The sequence below is a fragment of the Oryzias latipes genome, chromosome 10, assembly GCF_053564925.1.
Source record: "Oryzias latipes strain Hd-rR chromosome 10, Olatipes_Hd-rR_3.1".
NCBI classification, from domain to species: Eukaryota; Metazoa; Chordata; class Actinopteri; order Beloniformes; family Adrianichthyidae; genus Oryzias; species Oryzias latipes.
Genome location: NC_136246.1, coordinates 33896845 through 33923828, shown reverse-complemented (window position 1 = coordinate 33923828; position 26984 = coordinate 33896845). Strand labels below are relative to the sequence as shown.

Below are 26984 nucleotides of genomic sequence, written 5' to 3'. Positions count from 1 at the left end.
CTGTTCCCAGACAGATTTCAAAGATTTAAATTTTAGCTGCTGTGTGATCTTTAGTGGTTTTTATTCCAAGTGTCAATGAGCTCATTGATTTTTCTAGAGGCTAATGACGTCTCTGTCTGATCCTCAGGGCTTTCTATTAAGAGTTTGTTCTGTATTAATAGTGGGGAGTGGCCAACACTGCAGGTTTGGGGGGGGGGGGTGTGTCCACCAACACACTGGGATAGATGAAATAAGGTCCATTCATTTGTTGACTGATCACATGATTGCTCTGCTCCTTCAGAGGAAATAAGATCTCCACAATGAAAAATCTGACAACTTGGGTTGTTCGCCTCATGTTTTGGCAACAAGGCAAAAAGCAGCCGTTTCTGCTCGACTTCATCCTTTCTGTCTTCCTAGACCTGACGGAGCACCGCTTACTCATCGCGCTTGGAGAGGCGGAGCCTGACGCTGCCCACTCGCTACTCCTGCCGTGTTTTATAAATAAAGTTGTGCAGGAACCGGCCGGAGTGACTGTCCCTAAATCTGACTTGTATTTATTTTTATTCAGATGGGTCCTGTGGTTTTCTTTACACTTGACACGGCTGAGGTCAATCGTTCCCTGATTTGCCTGCTGTCTATAAGCATGAAAATGACCCCCCCCCAGCCTGATAGGGGGATCAAATTACAAGCAAATGTGTACAGAATTATTTATCCAGCACTCAAAGTTCATCAGTATGTTTCAATAGAAACATTACCTTTGACTGAATTTGTGTTTCTAGAGATTTCAAAAATGGGTTGCATTTCCGGAGATAAACAATCAAAAACACAATTTGTGTTCTTCAGGACTAAACTTAAAGCTGTAGATGCGACGGATAAAACCGGCGGCGACAGCTGCTGCAGAAACCCTGCAGTAGACAGCCACAAAATGGAGAAAAGCAGCAGCAGCAGCAGGACATGCCTGCTGCTGCTGCGGTGCAGCGGATCGGTGGAGCCCCCCCCCACATACACAGCACTGCGAAGAAGCTCTAGCGAGCGGGGCAGGGGGGTGGGGGTCAGGGAGCAAACCCCTTCCATTTCTTTTCTTGCATTTTTCCGCTTAGCTGCAAAATAACAAAGTTACCGACCTTTGACCCCTGCCGGCATTTCACATGTTTCCGTGGAAACAGAGCTGAAACGAGAGTTGCATGGACTCTACATGAGAACTAGATAGAGTCAGCGTAACGTCATCCATAAACAAATGGCTTACTTCCTGCTCCAAGGGAAGTCAGTTCAGTCAGTTTTGAGAAATGTCATGTTGGAGCCAGACATCGTCAGTCAGCAGTGACTTGTCCAGGTCGAGCTAAGTCTACGTTTCTATGGCAACCACTCTCACCACTACCACCACCACTCTCTGAAAGGCCACACCCCTACCACTTGAAAACGAGCCACCAAAAATCTATCAATCAAATGTGGGGGCCAGAAGGCTCCTCCTACTTTTATTAAGGCACCTGATTGGTCAGTTTATAACTTGAATAAATTGAACTACAGAAAAAATATCATAAAAATAAATGATAATTTTAAAGAAGATGTTAAAAAAAGGTTTCAGATCCAGAACGGTTCTTCTGACCAATAGAACGACTGAGTCACAGCTGGTTATTTCTCTATAGAAGCCTAGGGGATTTTGGCTTCTTGGAGCCACTTCCTGTTTGGAACACCAGGGGGGAGGAGCCACTCAGTCCATTTCAGTCACTGGTTGTAACAAGCAGACGCCCACTTCAAACATGTGAATCCGTCTCCACAAACGCCAGCTCAGTATTAACAACTTATCTCACTTCACTGATGGTCATTCTTGTTGAGAAACGCGTTCTCAGTTTTCACGCCGTTTAATAATAATAATGGATTAATCTGGGCTTTTCCAGATGCTCAAAGCGCTTCCATTGTGTCCATTACTCATTCACTCTTCATTCATACTTGGTGATGGCAGAGGCGTGGCTGCCAGTTCGCGCCTACGGTCCCTCTGACCATCGCCGGGATCATTCACGCACATTCATGCTGGTAGCCAGTAGCGTTAAGGGTCTTGCCCAAAGGCCCCCACTGCGTGATGTTAATTGCTCGCCCATTGTTATGGTCATTGCCCCCAGTATGTTTACCTCTTCTTCCTCTTTCGGCTTCTCCCATCAGGGGTCGCCACAGCGAACAAGTCGCATGGTAAACTTGGCAATGTTTTACGCCGGATGCCCTTCCTGACGCAACCTTCTCAAGCCGGGCTTGGAACCGGCACGGAGGTGGAGAAGGGAATAGGGAGCAGCCCGGATTCGAACCCTGGTTGCACGGACGGAAGGCGCCGCAAACCAGCACGAGCTAAACCGGCTCCCCCCCCCCAGTATGTTTACCATTGTTTATTATTATGAACCCCGGATTCCTAAATGGTAGCCTTCTACCTTACCAACCGACCTGCCCAGCTGCTTCCCCAGGATGACTTTAATAGTGGCGTCCCGTTAGCCAGCCGGTAAATGTTAACCAGGAGCATCACCACATGAGGACAGAACAGAGGAGGGCTGCACTGTGGGGACAGGAAACCCAGCTAAATACTAAGAATATTTTTACAATTTGCTTCTACTTTTTTTGTTTTTTCCGTTTAAAAATAATTTAGCGCTGTTGGTCACTAAAATTCCTTTGAGGAGATTCACCGTCTGCTAATTTCCTGACAACCGAGGAAAAGAAAAAGCATCCTGATGTTTTTGACTGCACGGCAACAATGCTCCACTCATTCATAAGCTTTCTGTGAAAATGTCTGGAAATATTCATATAAATAAAGCTAAGAAGCTCCTTAACGTCAGTATCCTAGGCACGTTAACGTTGGGTCATCTAGACCCACTAGACAGTGCTCTGAACCTTTTTTCTTCAATGATTTGTGATCTTCACTGGTGTCCATGGATTACATGAAATCTTTCCACCTTTATCCACCTTTGTCATGGTAGGGAGAACACGTCAAAGTAAGGATGGGGTCATCTTGACCCCATAGGATGCGGTGACTGGCATTTAGATGTTAGGCAATATAGTCGGTTGTTGGACAACCTGCTCTACCGCCTGAGCTAAACTGCTAGACCCATACCAGCTAGAACTGCTGGTATGGGTTGGAACCGCGTCAGTGCATTGAAGGATGATTACCACATTTGGCCACTAGGTGTCCCCGCTCCTTTTTTGAATGAAGCCTCAAAAACTTTGAAGGCTTTTCCAGCAGAGCTTGAAGTGAACGTCTGAGAATGTAATGAGTCTAACAATTTGGGGTTTCATTCATTAAGGTGAAGGTCGTCATAATCGGTCTCTGGGACCAATCGTGTCATTAAAGTTTCTGCAATGTTTCGGAAAATTCTGGAAGAGAACCACAACACGCATGACTAACGGCTCAGTCCTCCGTGAAGCCCCTGAACCAGCAGCAATGCGTGACCGAAGCCTCTCCGGCGGGCAAAATGTCGCATTTGTGTTTTTGGCGGAATCGGCGCCGACATCTCAACCCGCTGCTGCTTTTTCCACATGCATGATGGAGAGATGCGAGCCAGCAGTTTGCTGCGAGCCTCGTGGTTTTCATAAAGATAGAATCAGTTTTTCCCCTTTTTAGCTCAACAAACTGATGGAGGGGGGGTTTCTGCAGCTCGGAGCCTCAGGTAACAACACAGTTTGTTTTTCCAGCCGGGATTCCTCAGAGGGTTTAAATCGGGAAAATTCATGAGAAAGAAAAGACCAGAATAAATAAAAAATACTCTCAGGGTCAAAATGCGGAGCAGAGAGAATCAAAGAGCAGGCGGTTCCTGTTTGCTGATGTGCTGAGCTCTCATGTTCGCATGTTTGTTTCACACGCCGCGCCGCCGCCGTGTCCTCGGGGGACGGGGACGGGTGAGCAGGGATCGTCCAGCTCGTCCTTTTTCCCACCGACTGAAACTTTCTCATCAACGTGCACGCGCTTCTGTGCACATGTGTGTGAAAGAGTGGATGGAGCTGCTGCAGGCGCAGCAGCATTTCCATTTGTGAGGAAAGCAGGCGGCGGCCGTTTGCCGCTCACAGCCGCCGCGTCTGCTGCTGCACCACGCCAGAGACAAAGCCTCACAATAGATGACAGAAGGAGAAAGAGAGGAGGGCGTGTCCCAACTAAAGCTCTGGCATGTTTACAACAAAGCAGCTAAATGGCCCTTGTTGGCCCCCCCGCTGAGCCAGATCTCCATGTGAAATCCTGCAGGACGACCCAGGAGGCCGAACTTTCAGGTTAGAGCGGATTCAAAGGTCTTTCTCTGAAATAAACCATCACAAGGGAATGTTCCAACATTTAAATGACATTTGACTTTTGGTTTTCACACCATCTGTAAGGCTTTCATGAGCTCCTGTGGTCTCTGCGTTCCCTGGACTCCCAGAAAACCTTTTTCTTTTTGCAAAGCATTTGAACTGAAACTGTTTTTATTTTGGCTTGGGATGAATGTTTGACATGATGTATGCTTTTGTCTTTTATGTGTCTTTAAGCTTTTTATATATAAATATTTTAACCTGTGAAGCACTTTGTGAAAGGTGTTACACAAAGAAAATGTACTTTACTTTAATGGGAATAAAGAGGAGCTCCAGAGAAATCAGTTGATTTGAATGACTGCATTTCTGCACCAAAACATTTAACTGTCCTCATCTCCCCTTTAACCTCATCCCAACAATATTAATGCCTTTCATAAAGTCCTCTTCAGTTCAAGTCTTGGATTTACAAAGTGTAGATCCAACGTTAAACTCATAAAACCGATTCAAATGAATCTACTTATTTATAGAAAACGGGTCAGATTCTGAGAGGAACATCTCTTAACCCAAAAGAAGCCAGAAGCCATTTATTTTAAATAAAATGTGTTATTTTTGGGTTTTTTTTAACACAAACCAAGTTGACCACAGAATCCATTTCTGATATTTTTTCTGTCACACTGATGGGTTCATGTGGGTTAGTAAACTATTCTTTTCATATAGACTTATTTCATTTCTCTGCCTTTATTAAGAAAAATCTGAATTCATGTCTGAAAATTAGCTTTGATCTGGAAAAATCTGAGTTTATACAAAAACAGAACCTTTTACAAACTATGACAAAATAACAGAAGTGGTTGAATGGTTTTCATAAACAGAAAGGAAGCTGGAAGAAAACAAATCGTAAATAATTATAGGAGCAGCGCCAAAGCTGTAAAACTACATTCCTAAAGCAGAGAACATCTGTCATGAGTGGAGGCAGAAACTTGTGTCACTTTTTGACTGTTCCTTCAACCTAAAGAGCCTCCAGAACGGAGAACGTCACCGCTTGCAAAACCTGACCTCTGACCTCTGTGAGCTCCTTCAGCTCTGAACGGCATCTGCAGGAACCTCCTCCTGCTTCAGCAGAAAAGAAGTCAGCAGCTCTGCCCACTCAAAATCCTGAAAGAAAACTACAAACTTGGGAGGCAGGTGTGTGTGGCTGTGTGTGCAGGTGTGTGTGTGGCTGTGTGTGCAGGTGTGTCTCTCCACACAAAGCAGCTCAATAAGAATGTCCAGAAACCGGCCCGACTGAAACGACCACACAAATGCAGAACATCAAAAGAGGCTTTGAAGGTTCTGGATCTCAAAAGGACGTTTGCGGCTGATGCAAGCCCCGCCCCCAACAGTCCATTAATGACCCTATTCACGGCCATGTTTGATCCAGATGAACTCTAAGAACGCTGAGCGGTGAACTAAGCACAACACCGCAGAGCATTTGTGCCAAACGTTTCTGTTTTTCTGGATTCATCTTCATGTTCCTCTGATCAGTTCTTCAAAGCTCCTCATGGTGGCGCTGAACATATGAAGGAGAGAGAGTGTTCTAAGTCAAGTTATGGATCTATTTGTAGTGTTTATAGAGACTGAAGGACAAACAAAGATCCGTCCTCGGATGAGCTCAGCAACACAAACACGGGCCGAGGTGTTGCGTCACGCCTTGAGCGCGTCCACACCTTCTGCTCACTGTTCCTCAGAAAGGTATGAGGCCAGGAATGTGACTCTGCTGTGAGTCACAAACACAACCACCAAACCAGATCATATGACAGCCACCACCATGTGATCCGCTCCGACTCACTTGGACTAGTTTCGGTCAGATACCGGATTTTTCTAGCTCGGTTCATCTGCGTTAAAGATCGTGATCATGAAGGAAACTTAAAACTGTCAAAGAAAATGAAAGATTTCTGTAATATTTCATATTTTGTTTATGCCTGACTTCCATTTCCAGCTCCATTCTCCAAGGTTTCTACTTTTGGTCAGTTCTATTTCCTCACACTCGGATTTCACTGTGCAGCAAATTCTCAGCACTGACTGATGACCTGGACAAACTGGTTTGGAAGCTTTAGCGAATGGTTAGAATTAGTCTGTGTTCACCAGTAAACTGCTGGAGAGATGTGAAATGACGAGGACACAAAGTGACATCTGATGCTTCCAGCAGTGAAGATCTGAAAGTGTTCAGGAAATTTCAGCCTGCTTTCCTCTGAAGAAGCCGCCGTGTTCTCACGTCTGAGGAGAGAACATCGTCAGCCTGCATCCAAAAGAAGGAGCCTGTCGGTGTCTTAATATTTGGTTTTATGATTTAGGATCAGAGGATCAAACTTCAACAAAACCAGCTGATCACCGATGAAGCCGCAGCGCTGCGCGTTTAGCCGCGCTGTCGCTGCAATTATTTAATGCACACATTTCTCCTGATCAGCAGAGGCAGCAGGGATCCGCTGAAACTGCGCCGCCTCTTCCATTTATCATCCCTTCATCTGTGACTTCCAGCAGGAATTAACCACCGTTTGCATCCATTCAGCTTTCCAGAACGTTCCGAACCGACATGGAGTCTGTGACGTCACACGCTTGACCGTAAGAGCCGGAGCTTCAGACCTGCAGGAGAGAACGTCTACGGCCAGGAGGACTTCAGCAGGTTCCTTCTGCTTCATGAAGTGTTCCCACGTGTTTAAAAAAACCACAAAAACAGATGGCAAACATCTAGTTTCCACTTAAAGACTCTGGTCAGCAGAAGACGAAAGCACGAGCAGGAGAAGACGGAGGAACCGTTGAGGGAAGGAGGGGAAAAAATCAACCTGAAGAGATGAAATGAAAGCTGGGAAATCCTGGGAGGAGCAGCTGATCACTCTGCTCAGAAATCAGGAGTGAATGTCATCAAATGTCGCCGTTTCGTCTGTCGTTTTATTAAAGGTGGAATCTTCTGAGATCCAAGCAAACTGAAATAATGCTTCTAAAACGTTTTGGAAATGTTTCTCTTTTCCCCCATCCATGTACTTCTCTAACTTCTGGCTCCAGTTTCAGATTCAGGTGAGATTTTTATAAACTACCATCCTTCAGAGACAGAGCAGCTGAGGCCCTCAGAAATCTGACGTGAACATTTTCCTCCACGTTTTCGGTAATCATGAACCGGCCTCAGGATTCCTCGCATTCAGGGGCCGAGCGCGGATGAGGAGGATCAGCGTTTCGGCAGCTCAGAGGACCGTGTCAGATGACTGTTGGCTTCGCATTTTAAAGGTAGAAATGTGTCAGAAAGAAGGAGAGGATGCAGCTTCCATCCACACTTCAGGTAGAAGCCGAACGCAACAGAAGCCCCGCTGCTCCCCCCCGAGCACGTCTGAGACCGACGGGATGCCAGAAATGCGATTTAAGGTTTGTTTTTTGGTTTTGTAAAAAATGGAGAAAAAAATAGATTTAAAAGGAAATGACCCTAAATTCAGGATTTGACAGAACAATAAAAACAGAAAATGAAGGCGTTTGGTTTTTAGTTTTCCTTTGAAAAGCCACATTTGAAGGTGAAACCCATGAAAATCCAGAAAATGTCCCGCTTTGGTCGCATAGAAGGCTCCCACTGCAGTGAAAGCGCATTTTAAAAAAAGAAACTGGATTTTTGTCTGCAACACCTGCAGGACACCTGTGCAGAGACTCTCACAGCCGCGGCGCCGTGAACCGCACTGTTTCATCTCAGCTTATAAAAAAACATGAGCCTGCAGCCAGAAGACGACCAGAAACTGCTGTTTGTGTCTAAGCACCCCCCTCAGGTTTAGGCACTTCACCAGATACTGTCTTCACCCCCCCTCGTCAGAGACGACGAGGCGGGAAAATCTGTGGAAAATGTTGAAAATGGAAGAATGAAAGGAGGAGGCCAAACCAATCTGAAGTAGAACAACTGATAGAGAAGACCCCATAACCATCATAATGGGGGGGGGGGGGGGGGGGGGGCACACGCTGGCTTTTAGACATTATGGATGATTTGTCCTTTTCTCTAATTATCTTTATCTGTTCAAAAACCTGCAGATCAAAGAGCCAACGTCTACTAAAAGACCCCCCACCCCCCATGAAAAGACCTCTTCCCCAACAAGAAACACCAGAATTTCCAAAGTGTTCATGAACGGCAGGGGGGGTTGCTGGATGTCGGCTGGTGAGGTGCATGTTCCTTCAGAGGAGAGAGTTGCTTAGCGGCACGGGGTCAAAGGTCAGGTTTTAAAGACCGGAGGAACCGGACGGACCGGAGACGCACCTGGACTGCTGTGAGCAGCGGCTGCATGGGGGGGTGTGGTCATTGATGACCTGAAAGCCACAGGTGCAATCAGGAGCTCTGCATCCTGATGGTCTGCCGTGACCCCCCCGCCTCCACAAACACGCAGCTCCCACTCCAAGTTCAGAGACTCCGGTGGTGGACGCGGAGGGGCATCCGTGACGGAACCGTTTTTATTTTTGGGTTGAGGGGTGGGGGGGTCGTCAATGCGGATTTATAAGGGGAAAAAATCTCCGGGGGTTGCCCACATTTTTTTTTTAGGAGTAGAGAAGCAGCTGCGCTGTCTGCGTGGACCCCGCGCGCCTTCACAAGCTCCAGCAGGCGCGTGGGTTAATCACCGTTTCCGTGCGTAAAAAGGCTCGCGCGACCAAACGGAGGAGTTTAGAGGGAACGGCGTCACAGCGCAGGGTGTGTTGGATGCAGATGTGGAGGTGTCCTACCTGAAACGGGTAAGAGCCGCGCGGGACCCCCGCTCTGTGCGCTCCAGCACGGCGTCTGCGGCGCCGCTTCCCGGCTTAAGACGCGGCAAAAATCCGCCAGAATCCAGCAGGACCCAGAATTCTGTCCGAATGTGCGTCTGTGGAGGATCCAATCTTCTAGGGGAGGGGGATTATTCATCCACTTTTGAGCCCACTTCACTGTCGTGACAGGCTGTCCCTCCTGGAACCACCGCGTTCGTGGAGAAAGCCCGGTCCGGACGGCGCAGGGAGGTCACTGACGGAGCGGCGGCAGCATCCTCCGCGGGCGTGGAGGTGTCAGGTGTGGGCGCAGAACCGAAATAAAAATAAAAAAAAAGAAAAGAAAAAAATGACAAAAAGAAATAAAGTCACCCAGGTAAAGCAGGTCCCGGAGCCGCACGCGACTAACGTCCCGATAGCTTCCACCTTGCGCGCTGCGCCTTAAACTGTCCGCTTCGCGGTCCGGCACCGATCAGAGCGCGCGGCTGCACCGTGTGTGACGAAAGACGGGACTAAGTCCAAACAACTGCGCTCGCGCTCCTCTCCCTCTCTCTCTCTCTCCCTCCCTCACCCGTAAACTCCTCACTCTCAGGGGGTGGGGGGTGGGGGGCGGAGCCAGCATCTTCCAACAACTTTGTGGATTTCCCAACATTTTGTGTTCATAACCTTGCGCTCGCCTTCATCATCATCATCTTCTTCTTCATCAGTGTCGTCTTCATCAAACTTTTCATCATCCGATAGATGTAGTAAAAGCGCGCGCGCGCAGGTGCACCTTCCGTGGCCCGGGAGTCTCTCCTCTGCGGAGCTTCCACCTCCTCGCTTTTCTCCGCTCCGTCCAGCCTCACTAGAGCTGCCTCCGCCGCGCTCTGAGCGCCACCTGCAGGCGACACGCGGCACGAGCGACAGGCGCAGCTCAGACAGCCATCCTCCTCCTCTTCCTCCTCCTCATCATCATCCCCCTCCTCGGCTGCGGTTCTCAGGCTATAGTACAAGCTGCTGCGTAAAACATGAAATGCGCACATTAGCGGACCCGCAGAAAAGGAGGCTGCGGTCCAGAGCAGCATAAAGCGCGCGGACATGACCAACATCACAGATGGATTATGGGAAACGCCGTAATTCTGCTTCTGCATTCAACATAATGCAGCTCCGTTTAAAGTCTCAAATGTACAATTGGCTGTCACGAGGACGTTTGTCTCTGTGGAACCAAACCATGAGCGCGCGCGCAGCGCAGGATGGCAACGGATATCCCAAATACGTTATTCCCTCTTATAATTGCAGTTATTTATTGAGAGCAGGGTCTTTAACTAAGGAAATGTTTAGAGAGTTTACAAAAAAGTTAGTTCATTAAGGTTTAATTTTTGCTGAAAGACGTCAGAAAGAAAACGTATTCTTTTTTAATCTCATTTTTCAGTAATAAAAATGTTTAAACATCAAAGTAAAGAGAAACACGAACAATCATTTTGGGAACATTTTAAATACATTTCTGTTAAAAAGCAACAGAATCCTTTTAAAATGAATGAATTCTAACATTCAATAGGAGGAATTTTAATGAGAAAGCTAATCTTTTGATTCTTGAACATTTAGGCAACTAGAAAGAGAAAATAGGAAATGTTAAACACCACAAATCATCAACACAAGAAGACTCTAAATGAAAGAAAAAAGAAGACATAAAAAGGGCCATGGAAACAAAAGAAGAAAAAATAGGGAACAGAAAAATGAACCGAAGATGAAAAGAGTAAAAAAATCCTACAAAACAAAAGTAAATTAATAAATAAATGAAAAATAAACCATAATTGTTTTTTCAGGAGCTTATGCTAAGTGGCTAAAAAAAAAATTCAAATTGAGTGATGAAGATGAGATGAGAAATGGTGGCAAAGATGTCTGGAGTAGCAGCTGAGCAAAAGTCTTCAAGGGGGTGGGAGGGGGGAGTGAAGCCCCACCTCATTTTATTTAGATATTGTATTAAATTAGTTTGGTCCAGACTAACAAAAGAAACCAATTTGACTCAACCAAAGGAAGATGAATAGAATACAACTTTATTTTAATACAGCATGGCTCCAGTAAAAACACTAAAACCACTAAAAAGACAAGTAGAAATGAATACCAGTAATTACTGTCCAATGCCTGTGAGGCGCTGTGGAGTCTGACAGGAAGGAAGTGGCGTGAATTCAGCCTTTTTGTCATGCTTTGTCCATGGAGGGTCTCAGCTGCTGGGATGCCCACATGGAGAGGAATAACCCACTCTCATGAGTGCTGTGTGAATGCACATCAAGCAGCAAACACATCATGAAAGCACCTCCGCAGCTGTGTGAAAGCTGGAAATGGTTCTAAAGACACAAATGATTTCAAAATAAGAGGCAAAAGAAAGAACAGCTGAGAGGATGAAAAATGATCCCTGATCTTAATCTCCACTGAAAAAACAGTTTTTTTTCTTTCTCTCTGTTTTGTGTTTTTGTAACATCAGAAAAGGTGGAATTTGTTGCTACACAGCAAAGTCCTCCGTGTCACATCTTCAGTCAAACTGATCCGACTCTTTCAGAGTTATTACAACAACAGCAAGTGAAAAAGACTTGTTTGCTCTTTTTTGTCTCCAGGAAGTCATTATCAGGTATCAAAATAAAAGTTCTCTTTTCAGAGTTTTTGCATAGGAAACATCAACTGTTGGTTGTTGAGTCTCCACAGGCTGTTCATGACAACTTCTGCTTATACAATCTTTAACTAGAAGTTGTAAGAATTCCATGATAAAAGTATGAAGAATGGAGTTTGTATCAATTGGTTTGAGGTTCAAAGCTCCACATTACATTTGCCAAGTGTCAGTATTAATGCTCGGAGTTAAAATGACTCTGTGGGGCTTATTCAACACTTTTTATTAGGGGGGTGTTTTGGCAAGAGTCTGGCGATACGATAAGTATCCCAATCCTATACAGGAATACTTGTTTTATTTTCTTAAGTATGACTTAGAAAACTCTACCTGAATTTCAATACGTCTTTTCTATATAATAAAATTGTAAAATTCTGTTTATTTAATGATCACAACGTTAAGCACTGCAACTGTATCTGCAGTTGCTTTTTTGCTTTTACCCAAGCAAGTTCATCATGCTTTTATTTTGGTAACTTAAAATAAAGCGAGGGAACTGTCAACATTGCCCGATTTCCACAAAAAAATATAATTCAGTATAAGAAAAATTAAAAATGAATGACTGTTTCTTAACCAATAAGGTTCTGAAAGTATGATTGAGGAAATAAAGTGCTGTTTATTTTCAATATTAATGCAGCTTCTCCAGAACTTTTAAGCGGTTCAGAAGTCTGAGCGGTGCTTCAAACATAAAGACGCGGAAAAAAAAACAAATTCTTTCCAGAAACAATAAAGTGATGATGATGAGGCAGCATGACTGGATGAAGGAGACGCTTTAATGTGGCTAAGATGCTTTGTTTCCATGACCGTCTGCTCTGCAGCTGCAGCTCTACTTTCTACCACGTGGAAGTAAACACGGACTTCACCGCTCATCGCCACGACGATGGCCTTTCTTCAGAGCGTTGGACACATCACTGATTGGTGCTATTGCTGGGAGGTTCTGCAGAACTTTGGCCCGCTTTGCTGTCAGCATTTTGGCTCCGTGCATCAGCCGCTGTGCAGCTGCAGAGCTAGGAAACTTTTTGATTTTCCCTTAACTTTCCCCTTAATATTTAAGGAGGTAGAATCTGACTTCAGTCTTGTTTGACTTTAACGGTGTGGTGGAGAAAAAAAACAATATAAAATGATCAAACCAGATCTTTTCCAAATCTAATAATAATTGATATGTTTGCATTTTTATTAGCAGCGTCTTGGTAAAATTAGAGAGTCGGTTGCTGCATAAAATGTAGGTTTAGTGTGAGAACCACTGTCAGAATAAATCCGTAATACGAGTAAAGACTGATTAAGTTTTATTCTGTTTCCTCTCTGACTATTCTGCACAAAGAAACCTGCCAAAAACGTTAATTTTTGTCAACGTCGCGAGCTTCACAGTTTCAATTTAGCGAATGGAGCAGCCACTTTAGGAGGGTAGCAAACTTCTGTGAGACGTGTGACGGAGACAAATGTCTTGACGTGTGTCAAGAGTGATGAAAAACAGCAGTTCTACTAAACAAAACTCATTCAGAATCAAATAATAAGAACAAAATAATACAAGTTTAGCTTATTTTTCCTTTCGGCCCGGTTCCAAATGAGCCGGGGTCGGGGAGCACTGCAGAACAGGGTCAACGTCATCATCAGGAAAATCCCAAAGCAAAGCAAGAACAGACCGGGCAGCAGTCCTCCTCTGCCAGGGGGTGGATGGATAGAAAATTCACATCATGACCACAAAATAAAACACAAAGACCAACAAAACGAGTACAAACATGGAAAACCGTCAGAGCAGCTCCATCCCTCCAGATCCTTTTTAAGCTTCATTTATAGCAAAGTTCAAACCTGTGTGTGTCAGGTGGGAGTCCTCTTAAGGGTTGAAATATGAAAAAGATGCTGCTTTTGGATTCGTTAACCTTTGCAGAAACCACCTGCTGCTTTTTGCAGTGTTGAAAGCATTTGTCAGAGTGAATTATGAAACACAAACTGCATTGACGCACTTCAAGATCCAGCAGCCTGAACAGAAAACATGCTGTTTCCAGACCATTTGGTCCTTTCTGAGGATTTTTTTAACCAGAGGGTTTCTGTTTTGGGTTCAAATTAAGCATCTTCTGCAGCGTTTGTGTAAATCTGCGATTTAAAAAGGATCCGGGCTCTGCACCTTTTCGAGGACTCGTGTCGTGTTGCGTCTGCTGTCGCCTCAAACGAGCAGCGATGTTTTTCTCCCACAGGAAGCGGAGGAAAGCGTTCCTGACGAGAACGCTGAAAGCAACAGGAAAGACCAACTGTTAAGCAAATTAAGTTAATTATCCTGGCAGAAGAACAACAAGATTAATTCTAATCCCACAGTCCTGCGCAGATAATCATCATTAATCATCAAACAAAGAGAAACGGCACTGTCGAAAAGTTTCTGCTCGACTGATTTCAAAAGAAGACTTTATGAAAGGGGGGGCCGGCGAGTCCCACAGAGGACGCTAGTGGGAAGCTTCCAATCAGAGTTTGGACAAAGTTTAACCGCATTAATCCAAACTAGCTAAGTGTAGGCGCACAAATGGGCAGGCGCTGATAAGGATATTAATTATTGAACGGAATTATTGAATTATTAATGTGAGGAAATGAATGAAGTGATTCAATGGGACGACGCACCAAAGTAAGGCGAAAAATAGGAACATAAATGAGAAATTCCTGGAACAATTTGTAATGTTGCTGCAGAAATGGCGATTATTAAAAGTGTCCCTGCGGACATCAGCGGGTCCGACGTGTGGCTCGGGTTCATTCCTGTGACCCAGTTTAACGGCTATGAGGGCGGGGGTGGGGTGTCACAAATACGGAATTTTTGGAGCGTTTTCAGCGTGCAGCGTTCCTTCCTTTAGATCTAGTTTAGATTTACCTCGATGTTCAGCTTTTTCTGAAGAGCAATTTCAGACTTTTGTCCTGATTGGACGACCAGGTTAACCGTCATTTTTTACTTTCTTAAGCTTCCTGGGTCCAGTTTTATTTCTTCAATCCGCTTAGCTTAGCTTCAGTTTCTTCAAAGATTTTCATGTTAAATAGATTCTTTTTTTTAACGTCATGCTGTCATTTTGTTTACCTTAAAAATAACAGTTTTTTTCTTTCATTTATTTTAAATGAATCAAAGTTAAATGTGGTTTTTGTGAGGAGCTCTTGAATGAAACCAGATTTTGTATGTTTGTTTTGTAATTGTCCTGCTTTTCCACAACAGTGTAACTAGGATTTCAAACCTGAAACGATCCTTCTGATAAAATAACAGCAAATTAAAAATGATTTCAATGCTACAGTAAATTGTAGAGACATTGTTATTGATTGTGATGCACAGAAACCACGCGGACGCTTTCAAACTCACCTTGTAGAGCAGCATCTGTGTCCGTCGCTGTTCCTTTACCTCAGCCTGAAGAGCTGAAGAGGACATTGATAGAAAAGACAAAACTAAACTAAACTAAAATAATCCATTAAAGAGGAAACAAATGAGCCGAAAGAATCCTGAACTTTGACTGCAGTGAAGCTGAAGTTGACGTCTTTTTTTTAACTTGTCCTGTCCAACAGCTGAGCAGTCAGATGAGAGCTGAAGGCCTCTGGTGTTGGACATACTTTACTGTTACAACAGGAGTTACGAAACGTTTGACACACTAGGTGTATATTTAAATAAACCCCTTTTGTAATTTAGGCTAAACTTGATTCATTTTACTCATATCTGTAACAGTCTGTTGTTGGACCAGACGGAAAAGAAAAGAAGGGAAGAAGAGAGAGGGATGACTGGGGGTAGGAGGTTGAATAAAGAGGAGGGGGGCTAGAACCATAAAGCAGCATAAAGCAACAAGTTACTGGATGTTTACAATCATTACTGTCAGGTTTAAAAGTGATATAAATCCAAAAGGGGGCTGCATGGTGGTGCAGTGGTTAGCGCTCTTGCCTCACAGCAAGAAGGCCCCGGTTCAAGTCCCAGCTGGGGGACCTGAACCAGAACACCAATGGGGGGCCTTTCTGTGTGGATTTTGCATGTTCTCCCCACAGAATAAACAGAAGAAGATAAACAAATGAATGAATAAATCCAAAAGGGGGCGGGGCCTGTCCACACATGCACCCAAATGCCACAAACATACCTGTGGGCTCCAAACATACAAAACATGTCAACATGTACACTAATACCACTGATGTTCACACACACATACTTATGCATTCAGACCAACTCATGGGAAATATTTCATTTAATCACTCAAACTATTTGTGCAAAGGTGAGCTAGCACCTGTGCTCCAGTGGGTCTTTATGCTCTTCTAAAGTGATGACGTTTATGTCTGATACAGTTTATTCAGACTCTCTTAGGAGTTTCAAACCTGCAGTTTGAGCAAATTCCACCAGAGACTGTGATAAGAGGATCAGATGGAGCCATCAGAACAGCCGATCACCCATCAGGGGAGAAAAATGGAGATGAAACCCAAAAAACTATCCAGAACCAGAGAAGGACTCAGAAAGGCAGAAACACCCAAAAGTTTGGATTTTCCTTCCATGGCTTTGACTGATTGTTTTTTCTATTTATTTTTATTAAGAAAAAGGATACTTTTTTTAGTTTTGCTTGGGTAAATATATACTGAGCCCTTCAGGTGCCAGTGGTAAAAACAAAAACTGATCAACCGTGCGCACAGTTTACAAATCTGTGCACACGGTTGATCTGGTGTTTTTTAACCACTGGCACCTGGAGGGCTCAGGAAATACACGTGAATGCCCCGTCTTTTTATGGAAATTCTAATCAAACTGTTTGGAAAGGAGCTTCCATCTCAGTGAGTCTCATTAGAATGTTCTTTGTTTTACCACAATCCTGCTGATAAAATATTAAGATGAAATGACAGAAGAAGAAGAAAACCAAGAAAAAAGTACATTTTAGAAATAAAATCCTAATTTGGCATAAAACGACTACAAAGTGGTTTTGTGTTGGCATAGCCCGAGCCGTGAACACAGACGCCCTGATAAAATCTACAGCCCAAACAAGCGGGAAAGGAGAAAATACATTCAGTCCGGCTTTGATGCTCGGCTGTGATCGGTAATCTGCCGCAGCTACCTGATGCTAACGAGCCAAATTAATTAGACACCCAAAGCAAACATCTATCGATAAGATCAGAAGCGAGCTCACCGATCCCCGGAGGAAAAGTCGGTGTGCCGCAGCAACAAACGGTAACAGGAAGCCAAAGAAGAGCAGAGAGAAAAAAAACTTCAGTGGGAAATCCAGATAAAAATACAGGAGAAGTAAATAAAAAAGGATCAGGGAGTTTAGCTCGGGGTAACGGCAGAACAATGGCTCCAACAGGAGAGCAAAGCTGTGACAATTACAGAAATATTTGCATCATGAAAGAGTGACAAATTGCTTAAACACACAGAGAGACACATGCGCGGTCGATAAACGAGATTAACCTCCAGAGGTTTGCTTCTGTGTGATGCATAAATAATGAAGCTCTGCTGGAGGAGGATCCTGAAGACTCTGCAGCTGAGATTTTCAGCAGGATGTCGGAGCGCAGGCCTGTTAAAGAAGACGAATACGACGTTTCTGAAACGTCTAACGAAGGAGTGAGGCGCGGCTTCACGCTCCGAGAAGGTCTGGACACTTTGATGATGCTCAGCTGTTCCACCTGCGTGACCCAGAGTCACCCCGGAGATCCAGGTAAAGTTCAGCTCGTCCTCTTTCATCCTTTCTGTTCGTCTCCAGGTCATCTCCAGCCTGATGCCACTGCAAGCAGGTGGACTAATGTCTGTCACATAAGCATGAAGCTCCTTGTTTTATTTAAGGACATTTAAATCGTTTTCAAATCTCGGAACGGACCACCACTGCAGGACTTTAGTCCAGAGGAAGGCCTGGGCGCCATTTCCTGCCCGTCGTAGATGCACACAAGTGTTGGTGGGTAATTTCCTGGCTGTTATAAAGGCACCAATCAACATTTATTATGAAAAACATTTAAAAAAAGGACTCCCAATGAGCCCCATTACAAAGACGCGGTAAACTGTAAGCAGCAGCAATCAGCCTCATTCTCTTCCCGCCAAGCTGGAATGACGCTGACGTCACGGCAGCAGCGGGGCGCTGATTGAACTTAATATAGTGGATTGTGCGCCGTGTTTCTGTTTTAATGAGCCGCAGTAAAAGAAGCTGTTACAATAGGACATTAACAGGGGTTTAAAATAACATATTCCAACAGTAAACATTAGCACTTCATGGGCTGGAACGTGCAGCTTTGCAGGCCTCTTTCCAAAAAACAACAACCAACGCTTCAGCTAACAAACTGCTGTGTGTTCAGTCGGAGAGGATCTCTGGCTCTGGGCGTGACGAGGCTGCAGGAAGCAGCTCAAACCGTCACGTCTGGGAGTCCTCCGACACCGTTTCCCCAGAAAACTGGACATTTATCCTTTAGGGAAATTTCCAGGAGGCTAAAAAGAAGAGAAACTACAATTTGATTCATACGTCGGCCTATTTTTGTTTCAGTCATTTAAAGGTTTAGAAAATCTTAAAACATCGCAGCACCTCAAAGCAAAAATAAATAAAGAAGAACAGAGAGAAGCAAACAGATTCAATCCAAGCTTTCTTCATCAACATGTAAAAGAAAAAAACATCGTTTATCAAACGATGCTCTGAAAAACTACACGAGAGGGAAAATGTGTCATAAAAAAAGACAGCATTTTAGTTTACATCAATGTTCACACATTTACACACAGAAGTGCAAACATTCTCACCGATCATTTTAGCATCTTTTTAAAAATAATGTTTGATGATTCTCTACTGAACTTCAGGAAGCAGAAGTTCTTAATGTTACCGTTTTTAAATATGTCTTTTCTAAATATTTTCATATTTTTGTAAAAAAAAAAAAATTACAAAAAAAGTAAAGATGTTTAGTTTGAGCTGGATAGGCTCCAGCAGCGCTCTGACCCTGAATGCGATACAGCTGAGGACGGACGGACGGCTGGAAATGCTTCCAAACTCTTGAAGTGTTGGAAATTTGCAGCCAAACAACGTCGTACTAAAGATGTTTCACCTGATAATATTCTTGTCTGTACCTTTACAAAGGCTTATGAACGTTTTTGGAGAACATGTGAGGTTTCACGGCTAGACTTAACATCTTTGGAACCAGCCGGTTTCATGTGGGCGTGAGAAAAGTGCTTTTGCAGTTCACCACGAAAGGCTTTTTCAGAGTCGACACAAAAGAAGCGGAGTGTGTCGGTTTCCTGCAGTGAGTGGATATTTACGGATGTTCCCGGGTTTCCGTTGTCGTGCAGGAGTGGAGGACTCCTGCTTTCATAGAAGCACTTCAGGCATCAGCCAGGCCATCTGCGACGGCGAGCGCGTCTCTCCTTCAGCCCGACTGTGCCGCGTCTCCGGCAGAGATAATGGGTCCTGGGTGACATTTGCAGAAAAAGGGAAGAGGGAAGAGGTTCAGTAAACTCACAGTCAACCTTTGGCCTGCCATCCAGGAAGTCAAACGGCAGCCAGTGAGTGTGACATTTCCTCTGCAGAGCACTTCACTCAGCTAATTAACCCGTTAGCCGGATGGCCGGCAACACCAAAAGATCAGCAAGAAAAACGGAGAAAAGAAAGCGAGGACGTGGCGCTATGATCCTTTTTTAATTAATTTACCTCAAAGCTGTATTTTAGTTTTCCTTTTTCCCGTCCAGCTCAAACATCTGAGGATTTTTTTTAAAATAAAAAACAATAATCTTTTAAAGCGACTGAATTCGATTTGACTTTTGAATGAAGCAGTCTAAAGAGGATGAGACCAGACTGAGGGGATCAGCTTCTCCATCATCTTAACCCCCTGAAGCAAAAGTTCTCCCTAGGATTCCAGGAAAAACACTCAACCCTTAAACACAGTTCTTAATTGTTTCCTTCACTGTCATCCATCATGTCATTTCCCACAATGATGCTTTGTTTTAGTTGTGCAGAAAAACAAAAAGTCCAGAAGGATGAAACAATCTGAACATTAACCGCGGAGCCCAGAGGAGCTGATGACCTCTGAAAACTGGAGAAACTCACAGTGAGGTTTTTTCTCTGCGTGTGTTCACGTTGGTAGCATAGAGAGTAGAAAGGTTCCGGTTGTTGAAGGAGTGTGAGCACTGGGGCTGAAGCTTCGGTGTAACAGTTTTAATCCTCTGAACACTTTTGCTTAGTTCCTTTTTGAAACGCTGATCGTTTTTGCCCCGTTTCAAGCTCACGTTGCAACGCTGAACCGTTTATCCACATGAAAACGTCTTAGGAACAGCTGCCACAATTCTGAAATCTCGTAAATGGTCAGTTTCCGGCGAATGATGTCTGGGCACCATCTTTTCTGCAACCAGGCTCCCGTTAAAGGGTTGGCCACTCCGTCAGTGAAAACGTCACTACTAAGTCCCTGATTGGTCAAAGTCCAACTGGTTTAGCCGTCAACGCGTAGAGCCTGAAAACAGACTCAAAAACGTGCGTAGCGACAGCTGAACGTGAGAGTTTTGAGTTTATATAGACTACACGTGTTTAAGTAGACCTTTCATTGGAAGTGGTCGCTTGACTGCGAGTTTCTGAGCCGATGTAAACGTAATGATATACAATTAACAAGAGTATATTGAAAACTGTCCAATAACACTTTACCAGTGTCCCCATCGCTTATTTACAGATCGAGCTCACAGACTTTTGACTGACTGAGGACTTATGGCTTCCTTTAGCCGTTCCACTGCCTGTTTTAGATGTGTAGTTTGATAAAGATGCCGATAGTTGTCATGGAATACGCTGTACAGCCTCACATTGGGATCCTTTCAAATCTCTCATTACGTCTGTCAGTGTGGCGGAGTTGTAAATTGTGTAACGTGGCCAACCGTTTTATCAATACAGTTTATCAGATCTGCAGCCAGCAGCTGCAGCATAGCAGATGTCGATGCAGTACACCGTGTTTGATTTCCGCACAACTGTTCAAATCCTCACAAACGCCATCAGCAGACCATCGGTTTGAAACGCAGTGTAGGTTTGATCCACAGATGCTGCTTTATCTGCAGAAGTCAGAGTTCTTGCATTACACCGAGGCAGATACAAGGCCAAACAATGTAAGCTTTTCTTTCATGTTTTGCTCAACATTTTTTTTTTTATTACCCTGCATGGAAAATGTCTCAGATGCCCCGAGGTGATGAGGTGAAAATGCTTCTCTCTCAACGGCACAATGTGTTGCTGAAAACACTTCAGCTTATGGAGTGTAGTCTGTGCTGCGTGTCTCATCATACTAATGTGTCGGAGCTCCTTTTTCCAAGTTAATGTTCCCTTTTCCTGCATAAAGATGAACTCTGCTGTGACAGATTTAGTCTATTTACTCTGAAGAAACTATGCAAGCCTAAATGCATGTCAGGTCATTAGCAGTGGTGTACTTACATAATGCAAATTAAGTCATTTGTCAAAAACATATTGCTTATGAAACTTTTGGTGTGGTACGGACAACAAAACAGAGTTTTATAGTTTGCAGACGAGCCTGTGTGTCGCAATTCATTGGTTGAATTCACTTCTAGTATGCAGACTGTTGTATATTTCTTCCTGATTCTATACTATAAAGCTGCTTTAAATGAACCCAAAGTGCTCAGAACAAAAATCAATATTCACAGCAACTTGATTATTTTTTCTTAAAAACCTTTGTGAATGAATCCCAGTTTTCCACCTAATCTGCTGTCCTCGGGTTGAGGCTTTACAGCGTAGGGCGCAGCCCTGATTGGCAGATAGGGGAGCCCTCCATGGGGGGGTTGCATCTGAACGATGCTGAATAAGGTGCCATGAACCAACACAGCTGGGTGGAAGGAAATGTTTTTCTTTCATTTGTCCTGTCCAAATGCTGAAAAAACAGATGAGAACTGAAGGCCTCTTGTGTTGGACAGATTTTAGTGACACAACAGGGGTTTGAATCTTCTGACACACCAGAGGTATATTTAAATAAACCCCTTTTGTAATTTAGGCTAAGCTTTAGTCATCTTATTTATATCTGTAACAGTTTTTTGTTGGACTGGACGGAATGGAAAAGGAGGGATGTTGTGGGGGGAGGGGGGGGGGGTAATGGAGGGGGGGGGGGGGGTAAAACCATGAAGATGGAACTCGATAGCTTTGGCAGGCAGTCTGACCCAGGATAGGTTAAACTCAGATTGACAAACCCGAACCTTTATGGAAGGTTGAGCCTGAGGTCAGAACCCTCACCTGCTAAAACAAATTCACAGGTAGATAAACAACGAGCACAACCTCCAATAAAACTGCAGTCCTGATGGAGAGCTGCATGTTAGGAATATATGACAAAGCTTAATGAGTCACTTAGCGGCTCCATAGTTTGACCTGTTTATCTGCCTATTTTCACATCTTCCCATCATAAAAATCAACAACTAACAAACAAAAGAACAAACTGTTAAGAAGACAAGTACCAAACGCTGTCGGTGGCCCCATTTTCAGACACAAAAGATGGTTTGTTAAGCTCAAGTGCGTCACTCTCATTTCCTCTGTCACTTTTTGTTTACATTTGCTAAAGTCATTTTAATTTGCTGCTCAGTTGATTTAACTTGTTAGGTTTGCTTCCATGTACCCGAGTGTGAGCGTGTTTGATGCACCGATTCAGAAAAACACCACAGGGTACGAGTCTCTGTTGCAATAGAATTACTGACGCTCCAATAATTCTGCAATCTTGACTCATTGTCTTCAGAATAATTCACAAAGGATGGCATAAACATACCCTGATTTACATTTTGTTTTCTGGAACCTTAACGAGATGTACTGGCTGATTGGCTGCACTGACAATTAAAAAAAAAAGGCGACAAAGAGAGCTGAAGACGAGACACAAAACATGGCCTTAAAAAATAAAAATCCCTTCACTTCCATCAGATCGTTTCCACGTCAGGTGTGTCCATGAATAATTACGCAAATGTCTTCCGTTTTACAGCTGTTACCATGACACCCTTTAGAAAATATTGGCATGAATTTAGTGGCCCCATCTTCCTCGTACAAGCACAACACGTGCACACACGCATGTGCACGTGTTTGCACACACAGACACACACACACACACACACACTGATGGGCTGCCAGTTACAAATGCTCATCTGAAATGAACCCAGTTACTGTTTGTGGTGGTCTCCATGGTAACAGCAGGGTCAGTCGCAAAGAGAAGGCTGATTACCATTAATTATTACCTGCAATTATTGGATCTAAAGGCTGCATCCAGAGCAACAACCCATCAGCATATTATTTAGTGGTCATGAAAGGTTTCCTAACTGTTGTGGAAAAAGTCAGGGCGCTAAAATTTGGCCTAAAAAGAAAAAAAAGTTTGGAGATACAAAAGTTTAAATCAAGACTCCTCACTTACTGCACTTTTCTCAGACAATGCTAGAATTGATCTGTGCTTTTGTGTTTGGGATGTTTTACCAAAGTATTCAAGTACTTCAGTCTTTATTTAGGTAGAGGGGAACTGGAAAGCAGCTGCAAGAAAAGTCCCATCATGTGTCACACACTTAGGTGTGTGAAATTTGTTCTCCGCATTTGACCCCTATATTATGAATGGTGAGCTGTAGAAACAGCCCTCGGGAACCTTTTGGTGGTTTAACCCCCTCAATCCAACCCCTTAAGTGTCAAGCAGGAAGTCATTTGGTATGACTCGGCCTGGATTTGAACTCACGACCTCCCAGTAAAAGGGCAGACACTCTACCACAAGAAAGAGTCAAAAGAAGGATAAACTCTGCTACCTCCGCTCAGCCCGTTTCAAACTCCGCTCCACATCGAGTCCCCCCCTATTCATGTTCCAGGGAAAAGAAGATTTCCTACTTCCATGTCTTTTGTATGGACTGAAAATACTTCAGCTAATGAAATACTCTCGACTGTCCCCCATTTGCAGAAGTCGCTACAGGTGTCAATTCTTCAATTCTCCAAATTGACTCCTAAATTCCTCCCCTAGCTATAATTTCCAATTTTTTTGTATGGTTTCCATGGCAACATCATCTGAGGGACCAAACGACATGCTGGATGAGAAGAGAACACATTTCCATCTCAAAGTGTTTGACTACTTTTCAGCCGTTTTCATGCTCATTTGAAGCCTTAGATCTGAAGGAGGAGAAGAAAAATGAAATTCAAGTTCAGGAAATTTCTGAAGATTAAGACTATTTTTTATAATAATATTTATCATCGTTTAAGGAGACCGTTGGCGTGAATGAGCCGGAGTGGGCTGGTCATTTTAACTGTCCTTAAATCCATGATTTTTCACCAAGCTTTGGGTTTAAATGGGACCAACTGTTCGTCTTTTTAAGGATTTACGCTAAGAACGTGTTGAGACGGATGAGCTGTGGTGGTCAGCTGAACATGGGAGGCAGACTCAGAACCTCCTCTGGCTCTTTTAAATTAACACAATTGTCTTTAGTAAAAGGAAAACGTTCTTCATCCATTACATTTCCATAGATTAATAGAAACATCCACTTCAAATGAAGCTGAACTCTGACTTGCAGCTCATAGTTTTCACGCTTTGTTTGCTTTTCTTTCAAGGCCGTTTGCTCACAGAGTTCTTCATGCTCGATTTCCTGTGAATACATTATCGCTGAGCACCCGCTGACCAAAGCCCCGACCCCTCCACTGACGGAGAAATGCAACACCGCAATCACAGCTTCTTCCATGTTTTCCTCACAAAGACAACCGCGTTGCTGCTTCAACGCCAGAGAAACAACAGAGTTTACCGCCTTAAAACAAGATGATTTAAATGTGAACATGTTTATCAACTTCTTTATATGCAAAAAAAAAAATCTACTCAAGGATAAAACTTTTATGAATAAATTCATTCAGACGTTTTCCTCAAATGTTTTGATTTTAATCATCGATCTTTTGATAAACCTTTATTTGCTGCAAAGATGCAACAAACCCGACAAAAGGAAACGAGTCGTTAAAGTGAAGAACTTATTCTAAGCATTTGAAATCAGCTTCAGAGTTCAGGAAAACAAAAAGAAACAGATTATTTGTATTGATTTCTACATTCTTTAGATCAACCTCTCAGGTCCAGCTGAAGAACAGAATTCTGTCAGAACTTGATCTGATGAAGAAGATCTTCGCTTTATGTTGATGAAACCGCCAAACTGGCGACATCACAATTCTGGGTTTAAAACTGAACCGACCGCTGCATCCTTGAACGGATTGATGGGGGAAGTGGGTCGTTGCATTCCTACTCCGTACCGTTAGGTTTACATTTAAAGTGTCAAACGTGTGTCATGCAAAGTTTAAGAAGGATTTAGTATTTATCAGGGCTGCACGATATGAGGAAAACTCACGATGTGCGATAATAATGATCAATATTGCAATGATTATAAAACTTGTATACATGAACAAATAGCAAAACAACCATAACCATCATTTCCATTTCACTGCAACAGTTCAATTTAAATAAGTGTCAACATAACTTAATTTATACTCTAAATGACCCTTGTCTACATTGGAGGCGAGCATCTAACATCAAAGAGCTCCTAAATAGATGAATAAAAGATAAATAAAAGAACTCCATCCGATTGGTCAACAACATGAAGGACAACGTGAAGGAGTCTCATCAGGAGCATGCAAGATTTGGAAAAATATTTCCCACCACAGTCTAAACAAGAGATACATGAAGATGCTGGTCTTACGAGGTGAGGAGATGAACTCTACTATCCATGGCTTCTAAAAAATACAACACTTTTTCTTCAACAGTCACCTGCAACCACGACTTTCAGAGAGATCTGAATGGTGAGCAAACCCACCTTCAAATATTTAGTGATAATGACAACAACCTTCAAGACATCCACCCTGATCAATTCTTTTCTGTTAAATACTGACTGCAAATATTACAGCATAGATGACTTTAAAAACTCTGTTAACCCAGAAGAAAAGCTGTCAATCATTCACTTTAACTCTCCTGCTCTCCCGGCGCGGCGGGGGGCTGCTCTCCTGGCTGGGCTGGGGCGGCGCTCTCTTTCCCCCCGTGCCTCCCTGCTCTCTGGCTCTGGGGGCCTTGCGGCGGTCCTGCTGGCCCTGGCCTGGGTGGCGGATTTGGTCGCCCGGGCGGCGGTTGTTCCCTGCCGGTTCCCGTGTGGCGTTGGGGGGTTCCGGCTGCCGCTGCTGCTGCGGCGGGGGTCTTGGGGTGGGGATGGCTGGGCACTCTCCCTCCTTCTTTACACATTCCACCATCCATTTTAGAAGAACATAAACACTCACCTGAGCACAGGTGTTAGCTCACCTTTGCACTAATAGTTTGCATGATAGAATGACTGAAATATCTCACACTAGTTGGTTTTAAGGCATAAGTATGCGTGTGAACACTATCTGTTTTGTGTACATGTCGACATGTGAACATTTTTGCAGCTAGCAGGTGTGTGGACAGGCTCCTGTCACGGTGCCTGGCGGTCTCCTCCCCCCTCCAGCTCTGCCCTAATGTTCCTGATTGCCACCAGCTGCCATCACTCTCCTCATCATCTTCTGTGGATTCAAAAGGAGATCAACGCCACTACTCGACGCCAGTTTGTTACCCCTTATGGTGACTGCTCTGGTTCTAGCCTCGTTACAGCTTTGTTCCAAGTCTCTGGCTCTAACTAATTCTTTGCTCCCTGTCTCAGGATCCTACCGCTCACGAGTGACGGCAGCACGGACCTTCCATTCTACGCCTCAGGAGCACGGAAACTCTCGGCAGCCGCTAACCGCTTCAAGACCCTCCAGCCACGCCACAGCCACGTCTAACCTGGACACTCCTCAAACCAGCCATCTTCACATCTGGAGCAAACAATAAATCCATTCTCATCCTCCACTTACCTGTCTTCCTTCTGGGTTGCAGCATCTGGGTTCCTCATCCTTGTGAAATCATGACAGCTCCGCCCTTTTTGTACTACATTTGAACCTTACCGTAATGATAAACAACCAGTAAACCTGTCTGCTCTATGCTGCTTCATGGTCTTACCCCCCCCCCCCCCCCTCTCACTATAACACCCCCCCCCCCCCCCTGACATCCCTCCCTCTTCTTCCCCTCTTTCCTTTTCCGTCCGGTCCAACACCAAAGATTTTCAGACATGATTGAAATGAATAAAGTTAAAAAAAAAAAATCATTCACTTTAACAGCAGAAGCATGTACACCAACTTTGGAGACATCAAGGACTATTTACAGAACATAGAACATTCCTTTGAAATCATAACCATATCTTAGACTTGGTTCAGCCGCGACAAGGACGCTGACTTTGAATTGGAAAACTATGAACTTAACTATGTGAACAGTAAACAAAAAAGGTCGAGAAGTCACAATATGTGTGAAAAAAATACATAGTTTACAGTAATTGATAAATTGTCTGTTGCAGTGGATGGAATACTGGAATGTCTTACAATTGAAATATGTAACAATTCAGGGAAAAATGTCATAAGCTGTGTTTATAGGTCGCCAG

General features: G+C 43.9%; 1 protein-coding gene and 1 long non-coding RNA gene across 4 annotated transcripts in view; one reads left to right on the top strand and one right to left on the bottom strand.

The window, feature by feature from the left end:
• The window catches only part of LOC101174755 (protocadherin-1), a 158207-nt gene extending 148280 nt beyond the window's left edge, over positions 1-9927 (bottom strand). Inside the window, exon 1 of one of the 3 annotated variants that reach the window (XM_011480596.4) lies at positions 8956-9927. The gene's annotated coding sequence lies outside the window, so the exon portion shown is untranslated. The remainder of the gene's footprint in view (positions 1-8955) is intronic. The other 2 variants (XM_011480594.4, XM_011480597.4) reach the window with 2 other exon arrangements.
• Positions 9928-25569: 15642 nt separating this feature from the next.
• On the top strand, positions 25570-26359 carry LOC144994965 (uncharacterized). Its single transcript, XR_013658705.1, has 2 exons — positions 25570-26092; positions 26172-26359. It is a non-coding gene; the product is annotated as an uncharacterized LOC144994965 (long non-coding RNA).
• The last annotated feature ends 625 nt before the right edge of the window (positions 26360-26984 follow it).